Genomic DNA, 21,286 nt, shown 5'->3' with positions numbered 1-21,286 from the left:
GACGTAGCTGTAATACAACAGAGGAGAGAAAATGAACCAATTACAGCTACATGCATCCGGCAGACAAACCTCAAAACACCGATGTTGAGTGAAAGACACCAAATTGGAACATGCACTGTATGTTTCCATTATATATGTTCAGACAGGTAAGACAGAACAATGCATTGTCCAGGAATATGTGCACAGCTGATATTACAAGGAAAAGGAAGGAAATTATTATCATGGATTTGTGGTTTCATCTGGGGAAGGGAAGGGTGTGCAAAGAGGCTTCTAAGGTGTGTTTGTTCTTGTTAATGCTGAATGGTGGGTAAAAGAGTTAATTTTAACAGGCAATGAAAGTTTTACACAGGCTCTTGTACATATACTTCATAGTAAAACCTATCTTAAGGGTAATATGGGAAAGCTAAATTCTTATTTTTCATAGTGAGAAATCAACAGAAAATGCTTAAAACTTAAAAAAGCAAGAAGTAGCAATATAAACACCACATCAAGGTTTATGGATCTGAATGTCAAGGTTAAAAGAATTCAATTTGGTTGTCGCTGGAGAGCAAGAGATGGGAAGAAGGAAAGGGGAGCGGGACTTAGCTGCTTTTTACAAGTCTTTACAGCACTACTTGACTCTTGAAACCATGTGCTGTAAAACTGATTTAAGTAAAAATGAAGTTTTAGAAGTGGCGTTTGATACCTAGAATAGTCAAATGCATAGTGACAGTAGAATGGTGGTTACTGAGGGCTAGTGGGGGTAAAGGATCATAGGGGTTAGTGGTTAATGGGTTCAGAGTTTCAGTTGGGGAAGATGACAGGTTCTGGAAATGGATGGTGCTGATGATTGTACAACATGTGAATGTACTAAATGCAAATAAACTATACACTTAAAAATGATTACAGTGGTAAATTTTATGTTATGCATATTTTACCACACACACAAAAAATTTAAGCTCAAAACAAAAAAAGAGAGAGACTGAATTTGAGCTAGTTAGGCAGAGTATGAAGGAGTTAACCATCCAAGGCAGGGGGAAGAGGTTGTAGGAAATCTGATTCTTGCCCCGGATCTTTTCTTCATTAAAAGTATTAATTCCCACTCCTGGTTAGAAACCTCCCTAAGAATCTCCAGAGATCACATGAGGTGTTCCAACATAAAACTCACAAACTAAATTATGTTTAATTTCCAAAATTCCTCCTTGGGTGCTTAATGGAAATAAATACATCAAAAGTAATCTTAAAAAACAGAAAAACTCAAGTATCATTATTCACAGTACAAAAGGATTCTTTGACTAAGAAGAGGATTTACTACAGTCTCTTAATATAACTCCCCCAGGACACTCAAAATGTGATTTAATTAACACAAAACATGCTTATCCCACCTTTCAGAAATATGCCAAACAGGTGCTTTCAAAGGAAATTGAGAACTGAAAATCCAAGAAAACAATGACCCACCATACAGTGGGTTAAGGCTGCTCTAGCCTAGAGTTTCTAAATCAACTTTATTATTGAAAAATGCCACACTGGGATCATCCCCACAAGGGAAGCTGTAGCTGACCAACCATATCTCCAATCATACCTCATGCCTCCCTCTATCATCACACACCATATAAATTCTAATTCTTCACAAGAATCCGTCTAATATGAGACAAGCTCATCGTGGGCTGGGGCTGTGTCTTCCATCTGTATGACCCCAGGATATTTGCATATAGCCCAGGCACTGCCCAGGACCTACTTATTGATTATATTGGTCCACTCATTCTACCAACTGCCCAAAGCCTAGGAAAACAAAACCTTCTCTCTCGGCCTTTGTCCTTGCCTGCATCTACCAGCTCTGCATCCACAAGCTCAGAACCTAAATCTTTGCTCTGTTCTGCTCCCCACTTTTAGTTACTGGACTCCTTTCTTATGCACAGAGACCTCACATGGTATCATACTTGAGTATAATCCTTGGATATCAGGGTCTTGCCTTCCCTTCCCCCAGAACTGGTGGCCATCCCCAAACCTAGGTCCAGCAGTTAATGACAGGCTCTTGGGGCATCCTCTGCTGCACAGCTGCCTCCACTTAGGCACCCAGCTGGCCTCCTCTCTACTGCAGTACACCCTCCCTCTGCCTTACCAGTTCAGCTACCTAATGGGGAGACCCCAGCTCTATTCCACCTCCACTCAGTCCCTGAAGGGGAGAGGGTTTGCCCAGTGACATTCTCTGGCCCTCAGTCCACAGGTCTCACCACACTGTGGCTGAGGGTCTGGCCACACCAGGACCACCCAGCAAATGATGATGAGGTGTCCCAGATCACAGGACAAGAGCTTGCTCCTCAGTGAGGCAGAGGGTTGGCAGCCACCACCCAAGAACCCACTTCCTACTCTTTGGAGGAAAGGCATCTGCAGCCAGGGACCAGCCCTACAGCCAGGGAGCCCCCTATATAGCCCTGGGAAGAGCAGGTGAAGACCCTACTGTGTGGAAGAAAGGCAAAGTGACCAGACACCTTCCCTATCTGCGGGCCAGCAGGACCAAATAGTAAATATTTCAGTCTTTGGCAGGGCAGGGAGGGGTGGGGGAGGGCATGAGGCAAGACAGAGTCTCACTGAATAGTCTTTCTTATATTTAAAACTCTAAAAAAGTTTTGGGGCTGTACAAAACTAAGTAGAACTAGATTTGGCCTGGAGGCTGTAGTTTGCCCACCCCCTGGTGTGGTTGAAGAGGCAAGAATTCATTTACAAGACTATTAGAAGCTATTAGAAAGCTCAAGGGAAATCAGAGATGTGCGTTAGAACCCTTCTTCAATCAAAGCCAATGATTTCCAAAGCTATAGAAGCCTTCTTCAATCAAAGCCAATGATTTCCAAAGCTATAGAAGCCTTCTTCAATCAAAGCCAATGATTTCCAAAGCCAGGCATTCACTCCTACTGAGGAGAAAGGAAGAAATTAATGACTTCTAGTGTATTTTTATCTCATACTTTTTATTTCAATTTTTGTTTGTGTTTTATAAAATACATGATAATACAATGGTCTGTATACAGAATTTATAGATATGTAATTATATTGGGTGTGATGTACTAAAAACTTTTTAATTGTAGGAGGGCAGGGTAAAAAAATCTGAAGAATGCTGGCCTAATGATCTGGCACTAATTGATTTTGAAAAATCTCACACTGTCATGCCTTTATTTCTATGAGTGCCTCTTTTCTAACATAGTGTTGAGGTTTTTTTAAATTAAAATTTATTTAAATCAATGTTGACAGATACTAGAGGATTTCCCTGTTTTTGAAATCAACATATTACGAGGGGGGGAAAGCTATTTGAGCACTGCTATGAGCAAGGTTCGGGCTTCCCAGGTGGCACTACTGGTAAAGAACTCGCCTGCCAAAGCTTGACCTGAGAGACACGAGTTTGATCCCTGAGTTGGGAATATTCCTTGGGGAAGGGCATGGCAACCCACTCCAATATTCTTGCCTGGAAAATTCCATGGACAGAGGATCGTGGCAGACGACAGTCCATGGGGTCACAAAGAGTTAGACATGACTGAAGTGACTTAGCATAGCACAGCATACGTCAACAAGGTTCTGCCTTTGGAATCCAATGTGTGGTCAAGATATTGAATCTTCACTGCTCCTTTTTGTCGTGTTGCATTAGAACCATCTTCCCCTATGGCAGGCCTTGGGATCAAGACTTTTAAGACTACTTCTGGGTCCATGTTTACTTCATGAACCTTGAAGGACTGTGGTCAAGGATCATGCTCTCCTTGACTTACACCAATTACATAGTAACACTTCCTGTATGTGCTGAATTCAGCCTCTTTTGCAACAGAAGGAGTTGCTGGGGGTGGAGGTGGTGCCTGCAGTTTAGCTCCTCACCTTACCTGATTTTATCCAAATGGCATCATTTGTACATTTCGCCCACATTTTGTAAAAATGGAAAATAACAAACTGAAAATTGTAGTGCCAGTGATTAAACAGTGGAGATAAACTTGATGCAACTGAGATAAGCATGAATGAAAATAAACATTCTGGAAACAAATAGCCTCACTTGGACACTCATTGCATAACCCAGGTAGCTAGGTATTGATTTGGACAGGAAAAGATTAAAACTATAGAAGACATTGTCAAGGACACTGAAAGGCCAAATTTTTACCCCAACTTCAAATTAACTTGGCTTGCCACTGTTTCATGGATGCCAGCAAAAGACACAAAACCCTGGGTCACAGAGGATTTTATTACTCAGGGTAATATCAGCACTCGTGCCAATTCCCTGAGCCCTGTTTTCTACAAAGAGAGTCAAGTGACATCTGCCCAGGCAATACATCAAATTATAGGAGAGGAACCCTGAGGGTAGGGAACCTGAAGTCTATGATTTCTAGTTTTTTTAATTTTTAAAGTTTTTTTTTAAATTTTCTGGTCATACCATGGTTTGCAGGATCTTAGTTCCCTGATCCAGGATTGAACCTCTGTCCTTGGCAGTGAGAACATAGAGTCCTCACCACAGGACCAGCAGGTAATTCACCAGATTTTTTTGTGTATATGACCCAGAATGTGGCTTATCTTAGTGAAAGTTCATGAGAACTTGGGAAGAATGTGTATCCCATTGTTGTTGGATGAAGTGTTCCAAAATGTCAATTAGATCAAGTCAACTGATGGTGCTGTTTAGGTCAATCATATTCTTTCTGATTCTCTGCCTGGTTAACCTAAAAATTACTGAAAGAAGAGTTTTGAAATTCCCAACCAGATAGCAGATTTTTCTATTTCTCCTTGCAGTTTTATAGTTTTTGTCTCATTAATTATAACACTGTTAAGGGAGAAGGCAATGGCACCCCACTCCAGTACTCTTGCCTGGAAAATCCCATGGACGGAGGAGCCTGGAAGGCTGCAGTCCATGGGGTTGCTGAGGGTCGGACACGACTGAGCGACTTCACTTTCACTTTTCACTTTCATGCATTGGAGAAGGAAATGGCAACCCACTCCAGTGTTCTTGCCTGGAGAATCCCAGGGATGGGGGAGCCTGGTGGGCTGCCGTCTATGGGGTCGCACAGAGTCGGACACGACTGAAGTGACTTAGCAGCAGCAGCAAGAGCAAACATGTTAAGAACTATTATATAGTCTTGGAAAGTTATTTATTGTTATATAATGCCCCTCTTTAATCCTGATAAGTTTTCTTTTTCTGAAGTCCGCTTTGTCTGTAATTAAGACAGCTACTACAACTTTCTTTTAACTAGTGTTAACATGGAATAGCTTTCTCCATCACTATACTTTTAACATATCTGAACCTTTATATTTAAAGGGAGGTTCTTGCAGGTAACTTAAAAGTTGGATCTTCTTTATACAGTTGACATTTTGGTCTTTCAATTGATGTATTAGACTATTCACATTTAAATTTATTACTGATATAATTGGAGTCAATATTACTCGAACTATCATTGGAGTCAACTATTACTGATATAGCTGGATGAATCACAAACTGGAATCAAGATTGCCAGCATAAATATCAACAACCTCAGATATGCAGATGACAACCACCCTTATGGCAGAAAGTGAAAAGGAACTAAAGAGCCTCTTGATGAAGGTGAAAAAGTGGAGTGAAAAAGCTGGCTTAAAACTCAACATTAAAAAACTAAGATCATGGCATCTGGTCCCATCACTTCATGGCAAAGAGATGGGGAAACAATGGAAATGGTGACAGACTTTGTTTCCTTGGGCTCCAAAGTCACTGCAGTGACTGCAGCCATGAAATTAAAAGACACTCACTCCTTGTAAGAAAAGCTATCACAAATCCAGACAACATATTAAAAAGCAGACACATCACTTTGCCAACAAAGGTCCATATAGTCAAAGCTACGATTTTTCCTGTAGTCATGTATGGATGTGAGAGTTGTACCATAAGGAAGGCTGACTGCCGAAGAATTGATGCTTTGAACTGTGATGTTGGAGAAGACTCTTGAGAGTCCCTTGGACTGCAAGGAGATCCAACCATTCAATCCTAAAGGAAATCAACCCTGAATATTCACTGGACGGACTGATGCTGAAGCTGAAGCTCCAATATTTTGGACACCTGATGAGAAGAGCTGACTCAATTGAAAAGACCCTGATGCTGGGAAAGATTGAGGGCAGGAAGAGAAAGGGGTGACAGAGGATAAGTGAGATGGTTGGATAGCATCATCGATTCAATGGATGTGAGTTTGAGAAAACTCCAGGAGACAGTGAAGGACAAGGAAGCCTGGCTTGCTGCAGTCCATGGGGTCACAAAGAGTAGGACACGACTGAGCAACTGAACAACAACAACCTAGTTGTAGTGATATCTACCATTATTGTAACCATTTTCTATGTGTTATACTTGTTTTTGTTTCTTTTGTTCCCCTCTTTACCTGCCTTCTCTGGTTTTAAAAATATATATTTATTTATGTATTTGGCTATGCTGGGTCTCAGTTGCATCCTGCGAGATCTTTAGTTGTGGCATGTAAACTCTCTGCTGTGGCATGTGGGATCTGACTCCTGTATTGGGATCACCCACCACTGGACCACCAGAGAAGTCTCACCTTCTCTTGTTCTGACTGAGCCTTTCAAAGAGCTATCCTGATGGCTCAGACGATCAAGTGTCTGCCTACAACGCAGGAGCTCAGTTCAGTTCAGTCGCTCAGTCGTGTCCGACTCTTTGCGACCCCATGAGCCACAGCACACCAGGCCTCCCTGTCCATCACTGACTCCCAGAATTCACCCAAACCCATGTCCATTGAGTCGGTGATGCCATCCAGCCATCTCACTCTCTGTCGTCCCCTTCTCCTCCTGCCCTCAATCTTTCCCAGCATCAGGGTCTTTTCAAATGAGTCAGTTCTTCGCATGAGGTGGCCGAAGTATTGGAGTTTCAGCTTCAACATCAGTCCTTCCAGTGAACACCCAGGACTGATCTCTTTTAGGATGGATTGGTTGGATCTCCTTGCAGTCCAAGGGACTCTCAAGAGTCTTCTCCAACACCACAGTTCAAAAGCATCAATTCTTCAGCACTCAGCTTTCTTTATAATCCAACTCTCACCTGGGTTCAATCCCTGGTTCGGGAAGATCTCCGGGAGAAGGAAATGGCAACCCATTCCGGTATTCTTGCCTGGAAAATCCCATCGATGGAGAAGCCAGGTAGGCTACAGTCCATGGGGTCACAAAGAGTCAAACACGACTGAGTGACTTTCTTTCTTCAAAGAATTCCACTTTATTCTCTCTCTTGGCGTTATCAAGAATGCTTCTTTTAAAAATTATTTTAGTAATTGCCCTAGAATTTGCAATGTACACTTTTAATTATTCTATGTCTGCCTTCAAACAACATGGCTTTACATGTGGTGTGGGTACTTTAGAATATTTTCAGTTTCTTCCTCTTGCCCCATATAACATTGCTGAAATATAGTATGTTTCACATATCCATAAACTATAATCTAATTGTTACTATTTTTAAAGTTATCTTTTAGATCACTTTAAGAGTAAGAAAAATAAAGTATTTTATTTTACCTTCTTTTATTCCTCCCACTTTCTTTATATAGATACAATGTTTTGACCTATGTCATTTTCCTACTCCCTGAAAAACTTAAAAAAATATTTTTTCCAGAGCTGGCCTGCTGCAATGAATTGCCTCAGATTTTGTTTGTCTGAAAAAGTATTTCTTCTTCACTCTTTTTTTTTTTAAAGAAATTTTCATCTTTATTTATTTATTTAATGTCTTAGGCCAGGCTCTGCACGGCATGCAGGATCTTAGTTCTCCAACCAGGAACTGAACCAGTGCCCCTGAACTGGGAACTCAGAGTCTTAACCACTGGACCTAAAGGGAAGTCCCCTTCCTGTTTTGTTTTGTCTTTTTTTTTTTTTTTTTTTGCCTCTCTGCTTGTCATCCCCTCACTCTTTTTTTTAATGTTGATATTTCATTATTATCCTGAAGAAGGAAATGACAACCCACTCTAGTATTCTTGCCTGGAGAATCCCATGGACAAAGGAGCTTAGCAGGCTACAGTCCATAGGTAGGCAAGAGTCAGACACGACTTAGTGACTAAACCATTTAATTATTATATAAGTTTCAGGTGTACAGCATTATAATTCAATCTGTATATACCATAAAATAAATATCACAAATCTAGTTACCATTCATCATCATACAGTTGACCCCATTCCCTCTATTTTACCCACCTCTCAACTCCGTTCCCCTCTGGCAGCCCCTAATCTGATCTCTGTTTCTATGAGTTTATTTTTGTTTTATTTGTTCATTTGTTTTATTTTTCAGATACAATATGTGAGTGAAATCATATGGTATATATCTTTCTCTGGCTTAGTTCACTTATTTCATAATATCTATCTATGTTGTTGCAAATGGCAAGATTTTTCTCTTTTTTATGTCTGAATGTATTCCATTGTGTATACACACATCTTCTTTATCCATGCATCCATCAATGGACACTTAGGTTGTTTCCTTATCTCGGCTATTGTAAATAATGCTGTAATGAATATAGAGTTGCATGTATCTTTTTGAGTTAATGTTTTCATGTTCTCTAAAATAAATACACAGAAGTGAGATAGCTGGGTCAAATGGTAATTCCAGTCTTAATTTTTTTTAGAAACCTCCATATTGCTTTTCATGGTGGCTGTACCAATTTATAGTCCCACCAACAGTGTATAAGGATTTCCTTTTCTCCACACCTTCTGCAACATTTGTTATTTCCTATCATTTCAGTCATAGCCATTCTAATAGATGGGAGATGATCGCTCATTGTGGTTTTGATTTGCATTTCCCTAATAATCAGTGATGCTGAACATCTACTCATGCGTGTTGCCCATCTGTGTGCCTTCTTCAAAAAAATGTCTATTCAGGTCCTGTGCCAATTTTTTAATCAAGGTTGCTTGTTTTTTGTTGAATTATATGAGTTCTTTCTATATATATTGGGTTGGCCTATAAGTTCATTCAGGTTTTCCTTTAAGATGGTACAGAAAACTTGAATGAACTTTTTGCCCAGCCCAATATTTTGCATATTAGACCCTTATCAGATATATGATTTGCACATACCTTCTCCATTCAATATGTTGCCTTTTCAATGTAAGACAGTTTCCTTCACTATACAGAAGCTTTTTAGTTTGGTGTGGTTCCATTTGTCTATTTTTGCTTTTGTTTCTCTTGCCTTTGGAGTCAGATCCATAAAACGTTACTGAGATATCACTACATGTCTTTGAGGTTGAGTGTTAAGTGTTACTCGCTCAGTCGTTTCTAACTCTCTGTGACCCTATGAACTGTGTAGCCAGTCAGGCTCCTCTGTCCATGGGATTCTACCAGCAAGAATACTGGAGTGGGTTGCCATTCCCTTCTCCAGGGGAACTTCCAGACTCAGGAATCGAAATCTGGTCTCTAGCATTGCAGGCAGATTCTTTACCATCTGAGCCACCAGGGACTACCTACGTTTTCTTCTAGCAATTTTGTGGTTTTAGGTCTTACATTCAAGTCTTTAATCCGTTTTGAGTCAACTTTTGTGTACAGTGTAAGACAGTGAGACCACTGTTTCATTCTTTCATTCTTTTTCATGTGACCATCTAGTTTTCCCAACACTACTCATTGAAGAGACTATCCTTTTTCCATTGTATGTTCTTTGTTCCTTTGTCATAAATTGTCCTTACGCATATAGGTTTATTTCTGAGCTCTCACTTCTGTTCCATTGGTCTGTGTATCTGTGTTTGCCAGTACCATATTGTTTTCTTATTAGATCTTTGTAGTATAGTTTGACATCAGGCAGCAGGATATCTCCAGCTGTGTCCTTTTCTCAAGACTGTATAGCCTTTTTGAGTCTCTTTCAGTCCTAAAGGATAATCTCACTGGGTAGGAATCCTGTTTGTCTTAATTTCTTTAAAATTTTAAATATTTCACTGCACACTCTTCTTGCTTTCACAGTTCCTGGCAATTTCACTGTAATTCTTATGCTTGTTGCCCTGTAAGTAGTAAGGTCATTTTCCCCATTCTTGCTTTCAAGATTTTTTGTCTTTATTTTTATGCAGTTTGAACATGCTGACTATTCTACTATACTGAACAGTAAACAACTGTTTCCTTCACTCCAGAAGGAACATTATCTCCATCCTCCAAAGCTATTTACTGTTCTAACATCCTTGAAAAGATCATCTGGATGTGCAGAAAGATAAGAGATCCATGGAGAATTTATCCATGTGTAAAACATTGTGAAAATTGCACTGGAAATTGTGTTCAAAACAGTTTCCTCAGGGAGAATTCCCTGGTTGCCCAGTGGTTAGGAGTCGGTGCTTTCATTACTGTGGTTCTGGGTTCGATCTCTGGTCAGGGAACTAAGATTCCTGCAAGTTGCATGGTGCAGCTGAAATTTTAAAGTGCTCTCAGCCTTGGTTGTCCATTAGTATCAGCAGAGATCTTTATAAGCCAATGTTCACAGATTCTGTTTCAATTGGCCTGAGGTGGAACCCAAGCCATCAGTAGTTTGCAAAACCCCTGGATGATTCTAATGTACCACCAGGGTGGAGAACATCTGTCTAAAAGATGCTGAGGTGAGGTATAGTTAGTAAATATATTTTTAGCTCAGTGCTTCTCAAAGTTTACTGGGCATGTGAATTACTTGAGAATCATGTTCAATGCAGACTCTGATTCAGTAGGTCTGGAGTGGAGCCAGGGATTCTGTTTCTGACAAGCTCCTGGATATAGCCTAATGCTGTCATTTGACTCTGAGTAGAAAGGTTACCGGGATTCCCTGCTCAGACGGTAAATCATCTGCCCGCAATGCAGGAAACCCGGGTTCAATCCCTGGGTCGGAAAGGTTATCACTATAATATGTGTCTACTGTAAACTTTTGTATATATACATGTTCAGAAATTTACCATATATGAAAGGAGAAGGCAGCTTGACTCTGGAAGATGGTTTTGCAGTAAGAGTGAGACCTTTTGGTTCCCAAGATCACAGAAACACCTTGGGTGTTAAGATCTTGAAAAATTTGACAGACAATTCAGGGTGTTAACAAAAACACAGAGATTTAGAATACATGGCCATTAAATCCTAAACAACAACTTTACTCTGAATCTCACATTGCTCAAATATGGATGGTGCTAATAGCTGAGGAATGGTCCACAAATTGGGATTCAAGTGTCAGAGAAATTCTGATACTACTAGAGCAAACAGTCCATCAGGTTTGAGCAACCCAGGGAAACACTGATCAATGTGTTATTATTTCTCCTATGGGAGTATGAAAAATTATCTCTGGACTGCCTCCTCTCAATCTTTCAGTTTAATTTCCAAAGGTTATGATACCACTGACCTCTGAGCCCACAGAGCTGGCACTTATATCTCTCCCCCACCCTGCAGCCCTGGCAAAAAGTAGCAGGGGAAATCCCTCTTCCAGGGCCAGTGCTATTAGTTAGCAGGCCTTCCCCAGCCTCAGCAGTAAACAATCTGCCTACAAGGCAGGAGTCTCAGGAGACATGGGCTCAATCCCTGGGTCAGGAAGATCCCCTGGAGAAGGGAATGGCAACCCACTCCAGTTTTCTTGCCTGGAGAAACCCATGGACAGAGGAGCCTGGCAGGTTACAGTCCATGGAGTTGCAAATAGTTGAACACAACTGAAGAGACTTAGCATGCACGCATCCCAGCCTAGCCATTTGTCCACTTTCAGCCTGAACAAGTATCTTTCTGGCTACAGGAGCCCCTTATTTGTATTCCTGAGTAAACAGAAGGCTCCTAGACTTCCTGCCAGGGCTCAAGGAGCCTGGAGGACATAAAGAAGCATGCCTATAAGATATTTATCCTATTGATGGCCCTGGGGCAAGAGGGAGAGAGGAAGGTATGGGGCCTTCTTTGACATGCCTCCTTAGCAAGTTAATACCTGCTTACCACCGACTGCTGCTAGAAGTATCTAGAAATACCACTTTAGGGACTTTCCTAGTGGTCCAGTGGTTAGGAATCAGCCTGCCAACGCAGGGGATGTGGGTACGATCCCTCACGGAGGAACGAAGATCTCATATGCTGCAGGGCAACTAAACCCGTGCACCACAACTCCAGAACCCACGTGCTTCAACTAAGACATGACACAGCCAAAAACAAATAATAAAATATTGAAATACATATATATTGTTTTAATTTTAAATAAAGAAATAATACCACTTCACAGCAATGAGATAGGTCATCCTTCCTTTCCCACTGAGCCTGACTTCTCTGAGTTTTCTCATACAGATTTGCTGAAATGAGAGCAGGAGGTCTTCGCTTTCCCTGACCTCTGGGCTTCTTACATCCATCAGGAAAGAAAAATACCATGGCAAGGTACTCAGAGCCAAGGAAGGGAGACTGCCTCAGCCCATTAGCCAAGTGGATCAGATGTGAAAATGACACTGCTGTAGGGGTCACCAGTTTTTGCTCACGTACTATGAACCCAAAATAAATAAAACCTTGGCTCTGCCCTTGAGAGTCCAAAATCTGAGTTAATGGTTTTCTAAGGTTAGGTCAACTCTTTGCATGAGGTGGCCAAAGTACTGGAGTTTCAGCTTTAGCATCAGTCCTTCCAAAGAACACCCAGGGCTGATCTCCTTTAGAATGGACTGGTTGGATCGCCTTGCAGTCCAAGGGACTCTCAAGAGTCCTCTCCAACACCACAGTTCAAAAGTATCAGTTCTTCGGTGCTCAGCTTTCTTCACAGTCCAACTCTCACATCCATACATGACCACTGGAAAAACCATAGCCTTGACTAGACAGACCTTTGTAGGCAAAGTAATGTCTCTGCTTTTTAATATGCTATCTAGGTTGCTCATAACTTTCCTTCCAAGGAGTAAATGTCTTTTAATTTCATGGCTGCAATCACCATCTGCAGTGATTTTGGAGCCCCAAAAAATAAAGTCTGACACTGTTTCCATTGTTTCCCCATCTATTTGCAATGAAGTGATGGGACCAGATGCCATGATCTTTGTTTTCTGAATGTTGAGCTTTAAGCCAACTTTTTCACTCTCCTCTTTCCCTTTCATCAAGAGACCTTTTAGTTCCTCTTCACTTTCTGCCATAAGGGTGGTGTCATCTGCATATCTGAAATTATTGATATTTCTCCCAGCAATCTTGATTCCAGCTTGTGCTTCTTCCAGCCCAGTGTTTCTCATGATGTACTCTGCATATAAGTTAAATAAGCAAGATGACAATATACAGCCTTGATGTACTCCTTTTCCTATTTGGAACCAGCTGGGAGGGATTGGGCGCAGGAGGAGAAGGGGACGACAGAGGATGAGATGGCTGGATGGCATCACTGACTCGATGGATGTGAGTTTGAGTGAACTCCAGGAGACGGTGATAGACAGTGAGGCCTGGCATGCTGCGATTCATGGGGTCGCAAAGAGTTGGACACGATTGAGCAACTGAACTGAACTGAAGGTTAGGTCAAGTTGTTTAAATACTCAAATAGAATGTATCTGTTTGTTGAGAGCAGTAGGCATTTTGTCATCCAAGGTTTCAAGAGGCTAATAGTTAAAGATGGGAGTAGGTGGTTCCATAGGCTGTCTAATCTCTATGAAAGTGCACGAAGTCCCTAATGTATGGAAATAGTGTCTTTGGTCCATTCCAGATGTTTCATAATAATTAAAATATTGTCCCTTGATGACAATGTTAGGTGCAGGCACAGGGGGCAGACCCATGGGAACCACACAATGCCCCTCAATTTTGGGTGTCATCAGCCAGCAATGGTAGCCGGAGAGGGAGAATGTGGCTCCTGTTTCTTCCCTAAACTCCCTCTTATCGCTGCAAACCTAGAAACTCAAAGCTATCAGAGGTCAGGAAGGTAGTATAGGGTTGTGAGACCAAAAGAGCTGGAGGAACTCTGTGCATTTTAAAAGCATTCAAATTGCTTTCTCAGCAACAATTTCTAGAGCTGGCCTAGAGAATCTGCTTCACCATTTCCATCTGTTTTTGTTTGGACAGGTTACTTCACCTCTTTAATTCTTTGACTCCTCATCAGTAAATAGGGACAGGAATACCCAGCTTGCATGTATCCCCAGGTGGTTGTGATAATTTAATTATCCAGTATAAATAAAAGCATTTTTTAAATATAAATCATTACAAAAATGCAAGCAACTTAATATCAAGTCTTCCTTATCTCTGAAGGCTTAATTTATGTTCTGTTTCTCTTAGAACTGAGGGATATACATTCCTATCTATTTTCCAAGAATTCCACTGATAATATTTGTTGGAAAAAGTACTCTTTTTCTGCTGCCTGAACTTGTTGAGAGTACAGCTTATGCAATTGTTAACTTGCTGCCCTACAGCAAATCAAATCGACAAATATTTACTAGCTGCTGAGCTCAGCTTTGTAAGAAATACAAAAACTATGAGATTCACTTTCTGAGTTAAAGGAACAAATTGCCCAGCTGCACACGGTACCCATATATTCTAAGGAGGAAAAAACTGCCTATGCTCTCTGGATGCCACCAGTACACCTGGAGCTTTACTTCAAATACAAGAAACAGCTGGTGCTCATGATTTAAGGCTCAATACAAACAGTAGAGAGAATTTATTTTACAAGCTGTCTGGTTTGGCAAAATTCCAGAATTCATCAACTAGAAAGATAAGGATGATGATGATAATGATAAAAATGATTCTTCATAGTTGGTCTGAAGATAGTGACATAAAAAAAGTACAATCTACATAAAACATTCCAAAACTGGAACATATCCTCAACTTCACCCATAATAGACTTATAGCAGGCAGCACCTGTAAAAACCAGTGGTAGCCCTACACACTTGACATGGCTGTGCGTGGAAGCTGGACCTATGGAAGTTTCAGGCCATGTTCCTTTGACTAATCCTTTTACTTAAAAGGGCATCAATATCTGTTTAACACAGAAAAGCTCCCAGAGAAAGAACCCCGCAATTTCAAAACCCAAATAATACTCAAAATGGAAACATCCAACCAGTGCTTTTCTGTGAATTATTGAGATCTTTAAGTCTTAAGACTAGTCTAAAAAAAATATATGGCTTCTATGGGACTTTCCTGGCAGTCCAGTGGCTAAGACTCTGTGCTTACACTGCAGGGCACAATAGTGTGATCCCTGGTTAGGGAACTAAGATCTCACATGCCACGAGGTGTGGCCAATAAATAAATAAGGGTTCTAATAAGGGAAAATGCCAATGCCTCATTCATAAATGAATTTTTAACATTTGGTGAGAATAATAATTCAAGCTAACACATATGGAGTACTTCCACCTGTAGGTAAAGTGCTGAAGACTTTCATGCATTAGCTTACTGAATCCTCTTCATAAGTTACTATAAATACAGTCACTATCCTCATCTTAAAGAAAAGGAAACTAGGGCTCCCAGAGGTTATAGCAAGGCCCAAGGTCACATGACTGAGTGAAGGAGTTGGGCTATTTGGCTGCCCCTTGCCATGTGTAACACAGACAAGTGGATATGGTCTGCCTTGAAGTCTCCAGATGGCTGCAGTTCAATAAGCAGCTCTGGTTTCAAGTAGCTAATTCCATCCACAGCCATGGACTATACCCCTACTCCATCCTATTATTTACTTCATAGAAGGTCTTCTTTTGGTCCCCAACAGGACTGGGTATAAGATTTGAAAATGGCTCAGTGAGCCCCTTCCCAGTACTACATAAAAGAGAATTTAAAATACTTTTTTTCCATTATCAATGGATTATCCCTTTTCTATCCTCTTCCATGTCCTTAATAGTGAAAAATTCCGTGGAGACTGGTTTGATGAGGTATGAGAGCCTTTTGAACTGAAATGTGATTCAAAAATTCAAGTTGTGTCCATGAATGTTTATGATTTAGATCTTCTCTTTTTCAGTGGGGTCTTCACTTAGGGAACAGAAGATATTGTTTTGGGCAAGAACCTTATTGCTCTTCAGATTTTCCGCCTGTAAAATGTGGATAACATTAGCCCACATTTTTCACGTGGTTTGGGGGAGTATAAAAGAATACAAGGAAGAGAGGTAAGAATAATATTATAATATTATACAAGCCAGATGCCATCTTCTCTAACATTTCCAATCTAGAGGCCCCACCACCACCCATCACTCTCCTGACAGCAGCTGGTTTTATTTATAGCATCTCTCATTACCCAAATTAAAATTTATTTTATTTGGCTGTGACAGGTCTTAGTCTCAGCACATGGGATCTAGTTCACCAACCCAGGCCCCCTGCATTGGAAGCAAGAAGCCTTAGCCACTGAACCATTAGGGAAGTTTCCCAAATTAAAATTTTAATTTAACAGTTCTCTTGAGAACTTCCTGTCTCTCCAACTACAGTGAAATTCCATGCAAGAAGGGATTTTTGTCTTTTTGTTTAACATTGCATTGCCAGCATCTAAAATTGTCCCTGGCACATTAGATTCTCAATAAATGCATGTTGCGTGTATGTTGCATAGTAAAACCTTAAAAAAAAACACTATATCTTTGTAAACATTTTTAAAAATTGGATTTCAGGTCCATGCATGCATGCTCAGTTGTGTCTGACCCTTTGCAATCCTATAGACTGTAACCTACCAGGCTCCTCTGTCCATGGGATTCTCCAGGCAAGAATATTGGAGTGGGTTGCCATTCCGTCCTCCAGGGGATCTTCCCAACCCAGGGATCAAACCCATGTCTCCTGTGTCTCCTGCATTTCTGGCAGATTCTTTACCCACTGAGCCACCTGGGAAGTCCTAGAAATAGATTGTCAGTTCAGTCACTCGGTTGTGTCTGACTCTTTGCAACCCCATGGACTGCAGCATGCCAGGCCTCCCTGTGCATCATCAGCTCCCAAAGCTTACTAAAACTATTGAGTCAGTGATGCCATCCAGCCATCTCATCCTCTATTGTCCCCTTCTCCTCCTGCCTTCAATCTTTCCCAGCATCAGGGTCTTTCCTAGTGAGTCAGTTCTTCACATCAGGTGGCCAAAGTACTTAATTGTAATTAATCCAAATTGATTGCAATTGTAATTACAAATTAATTGTAATTAAGGATTAATTGTAATCCTTGGTTAATGGCATGCCTTCTTTTGTTATTTAGCTATTGAATTAGGTTTTTTACCTGAAAAAAAAAAAGGTAACCTAAAACAAAAGCTCAGGTCCTTCAACTCACCAAAGGGCTTTGACCCTTATCTCATGCCCCAACCTCTCCCGATCTAAGGTAATCATCATTCAAAATCCCAGGTTCTCCATTTCCCTACAAGTAGAGCCTGAGATGGGATTCTTGTTTAGATGATTTACTAAGAGAATTCTCAGGAGAAGGGGAGTTTGGGAAGCAGGGATGGAGAGGGAAAAACAGCTAAGCAAGGATGTGGAATATGCTGTAGCCTGGATTCAGAGCTCTCAGGCATACAGTGAAGCACAGCATTGACTCTACCTTGAAGCAAAGACTACCTGTTTATACCTAGAGTCAGTCAGTGATGGACTAACATTTGGGGAAGGGATAAATGGAAAGCAGGTGCATGGTTTCCTGGGTAAGGCAACCCCCATTTGGCTAATGGCAATACTCCAGAGAGGGATGGGGCCTGATATGTTGACAGCCAACATTCATAGTAGCTAGGGATAAGCGCTCTTGACCAGGAAAAGGGGTCTGGGTGTGTCTACTGTATCTTGCTTCCCTCCTATCCTTTTTATTGGGTTATAGCTGATTTACAGTATTGTATGTTTTAGGTGTACAACAAAGTGATTCATAATTTTTAAAGATTATATTCCATTTATATTTATTATAAAATATTTGCTATATTCCCTGTGCTGGACAATATATAGCCTTGTAGCTCATTTATTTTATACATAGTCGTTTGTACCTTTTAATCCCCTGCCCCTATCTTGCCCCCTCCCTCTTCCCTCTCCCCACTATTACACACTAGTTTGTTCTCTATATCTGTGAGTCTGTTCCTTTTTGTTATATTCACTCTTTTATTTTTCAGATTCTACATATAACTGATAACATATAGTATCTGTCTTTCTCTGTCTGACTTATTTTACTATTGCTTACTTTTTTACATAGTTTTATCAAATTTTGTATGTCTTCCTTATAAGTGTGTGTGTTTATGTGTATATATAAATTTTATATATATTTACCTCCCAATTATTTGGAACTTTCTAGAAAGGAAATCACACTAAATTTTGTTCTGACTGTAGTAAAATATTTCAGTATGTGAAAATACCATATTTATTCACCCACTGTCCCACTGGTGGACTGTTGTTTTTAGGTTTTTGCTGTTATGAACAGTGTTGCTGTGAAGATTCTCATATATGTCTCCTGTTACATACTGCAAGAATTTCTTGGGTTTATAACTCTGGGAGACAGTGAAGGGCAAGGGAGCCTGGCATGGTGTAGTCCATGTGGTCGAAAAGAGTTGGATACAACCTAGCGACTGAACAACAATGCTTGGGATGGAAGAGATGGAAGGGATGGATGGAAGTGTGAGATTTAGAAAATAATGCCAAACTATTCTCCAGAGTGAATTTGCTAATTCACACACCTACCAACAAGGTATAAGAGATCCTGTTATCTACCTCCTCTCCAACTTTCCTTTTTTTTTTTTTTTTTGGCTGCACTGGGTCTTCACTGCTGCTTGTGGGCTTTCTCTAAGCGTTTCGGCTAACAGGGGCTGCTCTTCAGCACACCGACTTCAGTAGTTGCACCACATTGGCTCAGTAGTTGGAGTGCGAAGGTTCTAGAGACAAGCTCAGTGATGTGGTGCACAGGCTTGGTGGCTCCATGCCATATGGAATCTTCCCAGACCAGGGATCAAATCAGTATCCTCTGCTTTGGTAGGCAGATTCCTATCCACTGTCCACCAGGGAAGTTCTCCAACTTTCTGACTTATATAGACTGAATGAGTATAAAATGGCTTTTCATTTTGGTTTTGATTTATATGTCTTCCATCAGTAATCATCTCTTCCTGAAAGTGTCAGTCACTCAGTTGTGTCCAACTCTTTGTGATCCCAGGACTGTAGCCCACTAGGCTCCCCTGTCCATGGGATTCTCCAGGCAAGAATACTGGAGTGGGCAGCCATTTCCTCTCCAGGAGATCTTCCTGACCCAGGGATTGAAACCATGTCTCCCGCACTGCAGGCAGATTCCTTACCACTGAGCCACCAGGGAACTCCACCCTCTGGACTGTAGCCTGCCAAGTTCCTCTGTCCATGGGAATCTCCAGGCCAGAATACTGGAGTGGGTTGCCATGGCCTCCTCCAGGGGATCTTCCTGACCCAGGGATCAAACCTGCTTCTTCTGCAGCTCCTGCATTGCAGGCAGTTTCTTTATCACTGAGCCATAGGGGAAGCCCCAATCATCTCTTCTATGTTATCAGAATACCTGTTACCACTTCTTAAGTGAAGTGCTTGCTCATATCTTTTATCCACTTTTCTGTTGGATTATTTGTCCTTTTTTTACTAATCTGTAGGAGTTCTTTGTATGTCCTTTGTCTTTTGAGTGTATTATGAATATTATGGCTATCTTCTAATTTCCAACTTGTTTTCACATTTTATAGTGTCTTTTAATGATATCTCTTAATGTTATTATAGTCACAGGTATTCTTTTATGGTTTTTTATGCCTTGTTCAATAAATCTTTCTCTTAAGGAATCTAAAGGACCATTTCAATCTTGGGGGTGGGCAAGGGGTTCCACAAACAGAGGTTACAGGCAAGTCACAGAGGCAAGCATGTTATATCTACTGAGGCATTGTCTGGTCTGAAGCAGCCCTGACTAGCCAGCACAAGCGACCAGCTGGCTGGCAGGTGTGCTCTGGTTATAGAATTAGATGTTTCATGCTATTAGAGCTGGATACCATTAAAAATTCTAATCATAGACTGTAATTAACTTTCCTTGCTCTGACGCCCCGCTCACTAAACAACCCTCTGATTATAATTTGGCTTCCCATGTATCTTTGCCTACAGGGAGAGAATGTACTGTTCAGGCCGACGTGAGGACCCAATCCACTAAACAGTTACATGCCATGATGTAAATTAATAAATTTGTATTCTGATTTTATCATGTGCTTCATCTGAGCTCTGTAGGCGTGAGTCAGCATCCCCAAGTCTAATCAATACAGACACAAAAAATATCAAGCCTTTGAGCTGAAAAACTAAGAACTAGACCCAGGACCAGAGCGCAGTCACCAAGGTAACATTACCCTGGAGGCCCCTCAGCCTGATGGAGAAGGATATGTCATGTGATATGGACAGGGATTAAAATTGACTTTTTGACATTATAAAGAGCTGCATATTCAAAACCATGGCTTGGTTCCATTCAGGTGAAGGCAAAGAATAGAAGATGATCAGGAGACTCATATTGAATATTTATTGGCTTATGAGCACATACCAGATGCTGCACAAATCCTAGGCAGAAGGGTAAGATTTACAGACATGTTTGAAAAGAGCAAATTTAATAAAAGAGAGAGAGAAAATAAAAGAGGCAGATGGTATATGCTAAGGAAGAATGTAACAAGAGGAACCTGACTGATGAATCTTTGCTCCACCTTGCTCCTCAAGGTCCAGGATGCAAAACAGAAAAAGCAACTTTAAAGATCAAAACCAAAAAATGAAAACCAGGAGAAGGAAACACAAGGTACACCAGAGAACAAATAGGGATGTGCAAGTGTAGTAAGATTACTCAAGCCAGAAGCGTGATTTAGGACCAACAGGGTGAGAGAAAGATCTCTGAAGTTCAAAAGGCAAAGTTGAGGTGAGCCCATCAGGACAGATGGGGATAATTTAGCTATCCTGCTATTATATTAGATCAGCACTTAATCCAGGCTTTCTGAGTGAGCAGTACCTATGAGGACACAGATCACCTTCTGGATCCCAGTTACACTGAATAATAAAGGGGAGAATGTGATCAGAATTGTAATATCTGGGAATTTTTGACCCAGTGATGAGATGTGAGTCTATATTTTATATTCAGACTAAGAGTGAACAAAAACAAAACAAAGGGATGACCTGTACTGATGACCCTATGGGATTTATTTTTCAAAGAAAAATGTGTTCAAGAAGGAGTGAGATCAGTTAAAGGAAGTTCTATGACATCTGTGAGACCAGTCTAAAAGACAAGCGTTACCTCCCAAAGCACTTCCCTTGGGGCCCCCACCAGAGCAAGGCCATGGGTGTGGCTAGATCAGATGAAACTAGAGAACCATTTCACACGCCTTTTGATCTAAACATGAGGTAGAGACATGCCACCCAGCAAGGGTTGATCCTAAGTGTGGCTTGCCCACCCAGCTACGTGGAAGGAAAGGCATACAGAGGGCTCAGTGAAACAGCGGAACCAAAACACAGCAGGCTGGCAGAAGTGCTTCTCTCAGCACACGGCCAGAATGCACAGACTACAAGGAAGGGGGCTGGCAGGTGG

Source organism: Capricornis sumatraensis, chromosome 5 (assembly GCF_032405125.1).
Source record: "Capricornis sumatraensis isolate serow.1 chromosome 5, serow.2, whole genome shotgun sequence".
NCBI lineage: Eukaryota > Metazoa > Chordata > Mammalia > Artiodactyla > Bovidae > Capricornis > Capricornis sumatraensis.
Note: the sequence above shows the minus strand (reverse complement) of the source record.